This window comes from Macrobrachium rosenbergii, chromosome 9 (genome assembly GCF_040412425.1).
Source record: "Macrobrachium rosenbergii isolate ZJJX-2024 chromosome 9, ASM4041242v1, whole genome shotgun sequence".
Taxonomy (NCBI): Eukaryota; Metazoa; Arthropoda; class Malacostraca; order Decapoda; family Palaemonidae; genus Macrobrachium; species Macrobrachium rosenbergii.
The window spans coordinates 20876026-20885589 of record NC_089749.1 but is presented as its reverse complement, the minus strand read 5'-3'; the positions used below and the strand labels follow the sequence as shown (position 1 = coordinate 20885589).

Genomic DNA, 9564 nt, shown 5'->3' with positions numbered 1-9564 from the left:
GGCCAGCCCTAGGAGAGCTGTTAATCAGCTCAGTGGTCTGGTTAAACTAAGGTAAACTTAAAAAACTCTTCAACTAAATGACGATCCACAGTATAGCCTACCCGTAGCCATTCGTCCTTTGGCCATCACATCCATCAGCTTGCTCCTCCGTTTACATTGTACCAACACGGTCTGACTAGTTTTTCCTCAGTTATTCTCTTTCCCATGTATACTGATGACAATCCTTTTTTTAAAAATTAATACCTCCAACACTCGAGGCACTTGCCTAACATATTTCCACGAGACTCTCTAAGAACTCCTTACCTACCTGACTTACCAACAACACCAGAAAGCAAGAAAGAAAAAGGAGGCTGGTAATAAAAATAGTTTGTGAATACGATAAAAATGGAGACCTGGATTGATGAAGTGATTGCTTTGAAGCTCTATCAAATGCGAAGGATAAAGGAGAAGCATATGTGAATGGCAGCATTGCAAAGAGGTTGTAGAATGGAAAGACACCGGGAGTTGAAGTGATTTCTTTTCTTTCTTTAAATCTTCAGCTGAAACCCCTTATGGACGGACTATAAACCCGATAAGGCTCCAGAGGAAAGTCGGCCAGACGAAAGAGACGAGTAATAGGTAAAGGTGATAAATAAATAGATATGAGGGAACAGAAAATAAAAAAAAAATATACCTAAACTCAGGAGATGTAAGCAGAAATGAATTCGCTCCTTGCTCAAATACTGGGAAATTAGAAGACTCCACGACTGCAAAAGGAAAACTATTCAACACTTCAGTTGTACTCAAGATAAAACTGCTAGCAAACTGAGTAGTATTAAACCGGATACTAGAAAACAACATACTGTTGGCAAGTGAGTTCATGCTGTACTTTGGTGAAAGTATTACGGAGACACGGAGTAACAGATCAGCGATAGTAAGATATCTTGATGTATACTCGTGTGTGTGTATGTATGTATGTATATATATATATATATATATATATATATATATATATATACAGTATGTGTGTGTTGTAAGGTTAGTTTTATCGCCTTTGTAATTGTTATTATATAAATGCTAAGCTATCTAGACAGGCCAAAAGAGAAAAAAATAAGATATATCACAAATCTTCTAAACAAATAAGATACCATCTTTTTTTCCTTTCGGAGGGGCGGGAGAGTTTATTCGAGCAAAAACGTAATCAAACATATATTAATGAAATACAACAGAAGTAAAGTTTCAGTCCGTTTCAACATCTCGTTTAAATAATCATATCCTTCTGAACGTAGAGTTCCACTTTTATGTTAGAGAGAAAAAAAGGAATTCCTGGTCTACATAGTCATAAAAAGTTAAATAAAACATTTCTTAAGCGATTTACAATCTGTAAAAAACTATAGAACATGATCTGCACTTAAAAACCGAGTAAGATAATACAAGCGTCTGCATTCGATGCATTTTGCGCATGCGTAAAATGTGTCCCTTAAGATATTTCTTGAATTTCTTGCAGTGACGTCATTTGTTTACATTTTTGCTTGAGATTGAGGGATCCTTGGTTTGGTCTCCACTATGGCCTATTACCGCTTGCAACGGACTCTTCAGATCTCTTGCAACTTGCAAGCCAATAGGGGGAAAGCGAGTGAAGCTTATGGAGAAGATGAAGTACTCAGCTTTGTTGTTTTACTTTGTTTAAGTGCTGCAAGTGTAGACTGGTAGAGAAAGACTGTAGACAGACTGCTAACTAATGACCCTCCACCTTTGATCACCTAAACGTGAGGTAAGGTCCAAATTCTGTAAAAAAAAAAAAAAAAAAAAGGAAACTTAAGTTAATGAAGGAGGAAGAAAAGGCCATTTTAGGTATATTGTTTCTTTTTTTACCTGGTAGAATACCGGGTATGAATTCTTCAGATGTTTCCTAGACAGTTGTATTTTTTTTAATGTTTGTCATTGTCATCTAGGCTAATCCATGATCAAAATGAAGGATTTTGTTATTGAGCAACATTTTCCCGTGTTTTATACTTACCATCACGGTGAATATTTTCAATTATTTTTTAGAATACTTTTGAAAATTTTATTCAAATAACTCGAAAAATTTTAACTAGCCTCAACCAAACTCCCGTAAGGAGTTGAGATATGATTTTCCAATGTTGTAATGTTTGCTTTGAACATTTCTGTGGTCCTATTTGTTAGGAAGTGAGTAGTTTTAGAGATAATAGACCACTCCTTAGCCTGTATCCTACTATCTGGGGGACCACAGTCAAAAATGGTTTTTTTAGGTAGGCTAGAGGAAAACACAAAACGAAACACAAGAACGGATTTAACGTCTGCTAACCTTTGGGGCTGAGCCCTTACCTAGCCAGGGGCCTTTTCCCCCATTGGACCCCCAACGCAACCCAACCTAGGAGGCCGTCTGTACCTAGCCAGGCACCCCCATAAGACGTAAGTTAGACCACAAGGGCCATACCTATCTAGGGGAGCTTTGCCTCCCTCTACCTCCCAGCTAACCCGGCTTTAGGTATTGGAAATTAAAATCAGGCTGCAATCTAACTTAACTGAGGTTGTCTGGTCTTTACCTAGTAGGGGATTATGACCTAACTTAGCCACACCTAACCTAACAAAGCCTAGAGCACCAGGTCCTCACCTAGGTTATGAGGTTCTTACCTGCCTAGCACATAGCCAAATGTCACGTTAAGAATCATTAATAAACCAAACTTTTACACAATCAGAACTTTTAGGAGTATCTTGGCCATGTTGGAATACATCCATTTATTTCACTCATTTGTATTTTTCCCCACTCAAAAACCTTGCTTTCCCAATGTGATTCCCGTTATTGTAGGATCTAATATGGGCCCGTATCTCTAAAAATGAGCTCTAGCCTACTGATGTATAGAACAAAATTTAAAACATGCTAAAATATAGAAAAGTCATATTTTCAAACCCAGTATATGATTATGGAATACAGCATAATTTACCGTCTATAAACCTTCAATAAATAATGAGTTAATCAAAATCAGAACTTGTAGAGGTAGATTATTGGGGCAGTGTTAGAATATATCCTTGTAGGCCTATTGCACCCTTTTGTATTTTCCCCCAAAAAATCCTAGTTTCCGACTGTGGGCCCCCTATAATGTAGGATATAGCCTAAGGGATTCCTGTATCTTGAAACTACTCATTTGTTACCAAAACGAATATCAGAAATGTAAAAAAAAAAAAAATACTTGGGGATAAGTTTTACACCTCATACTCCAAACAAACAGTAATTATGAACTGAAGCTGGTTTTTTGAAGCAGGGCCTGAATTCCAAAATTCCACCTAATTTGGGGAAAATTAAAACAAAAGGACCAGTCAGCTTCGGGCGTTGTTCACATATCCACATTATCGGGTAAAATAAACAAAAAATGTTGCAGATATGCTAGCCATCCTTACCCACAGTGCATATGACAAACAAAATCTGATCCAGAGCTCCACTCCAGTGACCATGTTATCATAAACAAAGAACTTAGAAAATATCCAAGTAGGTAACAACATTTAACTGAGATTTTAATATGAGTTTTGTATTAAGCATATTAGGGAGACTTAAGAGCACAGCATAGCTCCGATTTCAAGTTGTAGTAGTAAAGTAAAATAATACCTGTATCTCACCACCTTGGACACCTAATCCTCCTGTGGAGGCTGTGATCTTGCAGGTGTTAGGGTAGGATATTTGTTTTTATATATAGTCTTAGTGTGGGCAAGGCCAAATGAGAATAGAATGCTCCACTGTAGTTAGGCAAGGTTGGTTAAGGGTGTGGCAAAGCCTTCCCATATACCCACAGTCAGTTTAGGACAATACCCCCTAAGCAAGTTTCAGGTTTCTCAGGGAGAGTTTGGGTTAGGTTAGGTTAGGTTAGGTTGTATTCATAACGGTGTCTAGGGGTGGTGAAGATCTCAGTTATCACAGTTGTTTTAGAACACAGCATAGTAGTGAGTTGGGGTTTGTTATAATTTGTCAAGCAAGCTGGGGCAGGGCATTGCATTGCTGCCTTTATGATGGTAAGGAAATTATGATTTGTCCTAAGAACTTTGACAGAGCACTGGGCATTATGGGAGGTTAGAGGGCATAATTTATTACCAGATCAGAATATTATGACCTAGTTGAGGTAATGATTGGTCAGATGGACAGGGCAGACCATGTGACTTCTTCGTGAGTCTAGCAAGGTTATGATTTGTCAGGAAGACCAGGGAGGGGCAGTGCACCTTAGGTGAGGGATGCATGGTTTCCAAGAGATACCAAGGTGTTAGAGTGCACACCTAGTTAGGTTATGATATGTTAGGAGTTGTCAGTGGAACCAGGGCAGGAAAGTGCACAATAGGTGAGGTTAGGTGAAGATATGATTTGTCAGGGAGACCAGGGCAAAACAGTGCAGCTTAGTTGTGGGTAGGTGAATGTATGAGGTATCATGGAGACCAGGGCTGAAGAGAGCACCTTAGGTGAGGGTAGGTGAAAATATGACTTGTCAGAGGGACTAGGGCAATACAGAGCATCCTAAGTGTGGGATGAGGTTATGGGATCTTTGGATTTGTTAGTGGAACTTGGATGGTACAATGCACTTTAGGTAAAATTTGGCGAAGTATTGATTTGACAGTGGAACCATGGTAGGACAGTGAACCTCAGGCAAGGGTAGGTGAAGATATGATTTGCTGAGAGGATCAGGGTAGGACAGTGCACTGAAGATGAGGTTTTTTAATGGTAGAATATGTCAATGACCCAGGGAAGGACTATGTACCTTGGTGAGGTAGGTAAAGTTTTGATTTTTCAGAGAAGCAGGATAGGACAGTAATGTTAGGATTTGTCAGTGGAATCAGGGCAGGACAGTGCAGCCCAGGTTAGGTGATGGATGGGTTTCCCAGTTGAAACAGGTAGGATAATACAGACAAGCTGAGGTCATGTGGTGTTAGGATTGGTCAGAGGAACCAGGATATGACAATGCACCCTAGGTAAGGGCAGGTGAATTTTTTATTTTTCAGTGATCCAGGACAGGACATTGCAAGCTAGGTGAGGATCCAGTTTGTCAAAGGAACCAGGGCAGGACAGTGCACCCTGGGTGAGGGTAGTTGAATATATTTGTCAGAGGGACCAGGGCAGTACACTCATGTGAAGTAAGGAGAGACTATAATCTGTGAGGGTGATCATGGCAAGAAACTGCATAATTTGTGATGTGTGAGGTTAAGTTTGGCTTGCTTTTTTGCGACTGATATCTCTGTACCTCTAGTGAAGGTATTTAATGAAAAAACTTTTTTCTTAGTTTCTCATTCTCTTGTTTATTGTATGTACCTTGTTGCCTCAGATCATACACAGCCAATCAAATCAAGTGGTTTGCACAGACAACACTGGTATGAAATCTTTATAAAGGAAAGAAGATTATTCACAAGCCTCCCTAACCAGTAGAAGGTGTAAAGCAATATTATGTAGAGTTTGAGTACAAGAGCTGTATCTTATATGGTGCACTTGCAAGAACTACATGTTACAGTTTCTGTAGCTTGTATATTTATGACTACTAAACCAATGTTACCTGGCTTTAGAATAAAATACAAAGGCAAGAACAATAATGATAGACGTAAAGAGAATTATTATTACTGTACAGGGATTCCCAGGTTATGACGGGTTGGCTTATGATGTTCCAAGCTTACGACACTTCTCAAGTATATTCTTCAGAAATTACTTCCTGGTTTATGATGCACGTTGCGGGGTTACGACGCTTATGACGCTGATCCCACAGAAGAAATATGGCTTCAAAACAGCTGAATAACCAAAATTTTGAGGTGTTTTTGATAAAAAACTGAATAAAAGTGCATGTTACATCGTTTCCAAGACCCTGGGGAAAATGCATATCAGCAGTTATTTTCCACAGGGTCTTCTTATGGTGTTTTATGTGGATTACCCAAGATACACAAACCCAGCGTTTCTTTACGCCCTATACTTGCGTCTTTTAACACTCCAAACTGCAAACTTGCAAAAGTATCTTGTTCCTCTCTTTGAGCCTTTAACCAGGAATAATTACACCATTAACAATTCTTATCAATTCAAAGATATGATCTTGGCTCAGGACTCTGATCTCTATATGACCAGTTTGGATGTTGAGTCGCTTTTTACAAATGTACCTGTGAATGTGACAATTGAAATGATTTTAAATAAGCTTTTTACTCAGCCTGATTTTGTTTTTAATAATTTTACTCATTCGTCTTTTAAAACGTTGGAACTAGCTGTGCTGGACACAGCTTTTATTTTTGATAGTAAAATATACAAGCAGGTTGATGGTGTGGCTATGGGCTCGCCGCATGGACCTATGTTCTCCAATATCTTTATGTGCTCCCTGGAGGAGCACATGCTAGTGGACGAATACCCTCTCAGTTACCATCCTCTCTTTTACGGTATGTTGACGATACCCTTGCCCTCTTGGGAAGAGAGTATGACTCTGATGCCTTTTTTAATCTCAAGTTTGCTCTTGAAAAGGAAGGATCCTCTTCTTCTTGGACACTTTCTTCATTACTAGCACTAGGGAAATTTTCATTTTCCTGGAACAGCTCATCTAAGCTCAAAGATCCTTCACTTGATCCTTCCGGTACAATCAACTCCTCAGTTTCTTCACTTCCGTTTGTAGTTCTCTTCATACTCCTGGTAGTTACACAACTTGGAAACTTGTGGGTTTTACTTCTCTATCTCTACCGTAGGACTAATCCTCAGTGGTTTGTCAATACATTTCCACTGGTTGCTAAACATTCTGCTTGTCTAGTTTCATTGATTTTTCCCACACTATTCCTCGTAGTTGGCTTTACCTGGTTACCCTTTACCACTTGTCCAGCTGGCTAGGTTGGCTGTTGCGTCTTATAACAATCTTGACTATAGTGTCCTATTCTTCCACACTTGTAGCAAACAACATTAGTCTTCTGCATCTGTCTTGAAAAACTCGAAGTTGAGGGTTTACCTTTCAATTGCTGAGGGATATATCCTGGCTTTGTACTGGCATAGCTGCTAGAAGGGTTTCTCACATCAATGTTCTTGAAATTTGACTGAGACCTATAACCTGTGAGTTGTTGGTTCTGGTACTTATAACTCTTTCTGCTACTGATGATATTATAATCCTCACTGAGTGTAGCAGCTTTGTCAAGTTTCTTCACCTCTCTCCCTCTCTCAAATAAACTCTTATGTGTTCAGGGATTTCTCTCAGATATTGCTCTAAGACTACTAACTCCTCAAGTTTGTCCATAGACTTAACTTTAGTGGCATCCAACCATCGTCTGAAACATCATCTTACTTTATAGGCGTAATCCAAGAAAGTCATCTTGTCATCCTTCTTCAAAGATCTGAATCTTTCATTGTAATATTCAGGGGTCATCTTGTAAATTTGCAACACATTATATTTCAGTACATTGTACTCTATACACTTAGCAGCTGATAAGGCTAAATAGGCACCTCTTCCTTTACCAATGAGAGCACTGTATCAAGGCTCACCATTTATCCTCTGGCCATCCCATACCTGTAGCCACTTTTTCAAAGTACTCAAAAAACTCTTCTGGAGCTTCTTCTGTAAGCTTTGGAATTAACTTCTGCACTCTTACTACATCAAATACAGGGTCAGCATCACCTTGGATATAGTTATATGGGTTTACAGGTAATGTAGATCGAGCTCTGATTAACTCCAACTCCCTTTCATGTCTTGCTCTTTCTCTGTCTTCTTCTTCTTGCCTCCTTGCTCTTTCTCTGTCTTCTTTTCCCTTATCAGCCTGCATCTGCAGCCTAGTAACTTTTCTTCTGATTCTAGCACCTTCAGTCTACACAAGTTTTCTTCTGTTTCTAAACGTCTAAGCTCTGCCCCTGCATCACTGTTCTCATTCTCTTGCCCTTGCTTGTATGTAAATTCCACCTCAGCTGCATTCAACAACTCATATGTTTCATTTAACTCTCTATCTACTTTACCAGAGTTATCAATGCTTGAATTGCAATACATTTGATTTGTGCCTCAATCATACCACTGGTTACATTACCTCCACATGTCACTGCTAAGACAGTCCACTGTCTTAGTCAGGTGAGACTGATAACTTTCTGATGGATGGAGCGCTTATAAATTCCTGAACTTCAAACAGAGCTATTTTCTCTAATTTACTCAACTAAATATTGTACAGTATAATTCAGAACAACTATATGGTCACCCTCCTATCAAAATATATCCCTAACACCACCAGTATAAACCATAAATCAGAGTGATATTTTGTTTTGTTCTGCCAGCTCTGGACACCAAATATATTGTCCACAGTGATCAAATGCCAGTTATTACACAACTATTAAATCCAAAAATTTACCTCACTTCAGCCAGATACCTGAAACCTCCCTTAACAATAATATTACGACTGAACACTCTAAAAGGTAATAGTGATCCCTTAAAACTTGCTATATCGCTTTGAAAATCAATCTAGGTTTATCAAGTTATGGTGAGTAACAACTGATAAGCAATAAATGCACTAGAGGGAAAGAGCATCACTCCCATCAAACAACTTTAATTGTTTCCCTGATCTAATTTTCTCCAATAAACATAGAAGGAGAACAAATGTCTATCACTTGTGCATACACAAACAACTGTGTTACTGGTGGTCAAAATGAAACACTGTGCTTTTAAAACTTTAAATATAAAAATTTATTTTAAGTTCAAAGTTATAATTAGGTTCTGGGCTCAAAAAATTTATTATTGCTAAAACAACTTAAGATTGATTAATTCACAAAGAACTTTAATTTATCAAGAAATTAAGTTAACTAACAAAATTCAAATTATTAAGATTTACTCAAAATTTGGAAAAAGAAATCTTAAAAATGGGAAATCAACATAAACCTTAATGAAATCTTAAATGGAATCAGTACAATTTAAAGTGCTAAATAAATCAGTGTTAAATCACCAACACAAAATCTTGGGTAACACTGTGAAATTATAAACACAGGAACACATAGAATAAATGTAAAGACAAGAATGTAAAAATGCACAAAAAGTTTATCAACAATAATTTCACTAAGGCAAAATCTGTTTAAAGATTACATCCACCTTTTTCAAAGGTTACATTCACCTTTTTAAAAGATCTTATTCAACTTTTTATGAAAATCATATTCAACTTTTTACCAATATCATATTCAACTTTTTACCAAAATCATATTCAACTTCTTACCATGGTAGAAAATAAGTAAATGATGCTTTACCTTATACCAATCTTTGCACACCATTACACAACTGTTTCCTCATAAAAACACTTTTGTTAGGCCTGTTAGAGTAATCTCTCTCTCATATTAGAGTCTACCAAGGGAGAATCAAATATTATTAACAGTACACAAAACTTGTATGCTTGGGAGAGTGACCATAATTTTACACACTTCTATATGGTGAGGGAATGAGAGAGAGAGAGACCACCCTTTGTCTACCAAATCTCTATCTGAACTGAACTTTATTTTTACCAATATCTTCCATGAGGTTAAACCTGGGTTGCCAGCTAGATATTTGAAGAAATTGGTCACCCTGGAAGAAACAGAAATAAACTGAGTTTCACTCTCTACAATAAACAGAATTT

The 9564-nt window shown here is 37.9% G+C and overlaps 1 protein-coding gene across 2 annotated transcripts in view; it reads left to right on the top strand.

Moving 5' to 3' along the window:
• Positions 1-1453: 1453 nt before the first annotated feature.
• The window catches only part of LOC136841538 (vascular endothelial growth factor receptor 1-like), a 75898-nt gene continuing 67787 nt past the window's right edge, over positions 1454-9564 (top strand). Inside the window, exon 1 of one of the 2 annotated variants that reach the window (XR_010853983.1) lies at positions 1454-1753. The gene's annotated coding sequence lies outside the window, so the exon portion shown is untranslated. The remainder of the gene's footprint in view (positions 1754-9564) is intronic. The other variant, XM_067108507.1, reaches the window with a different exon arrangement.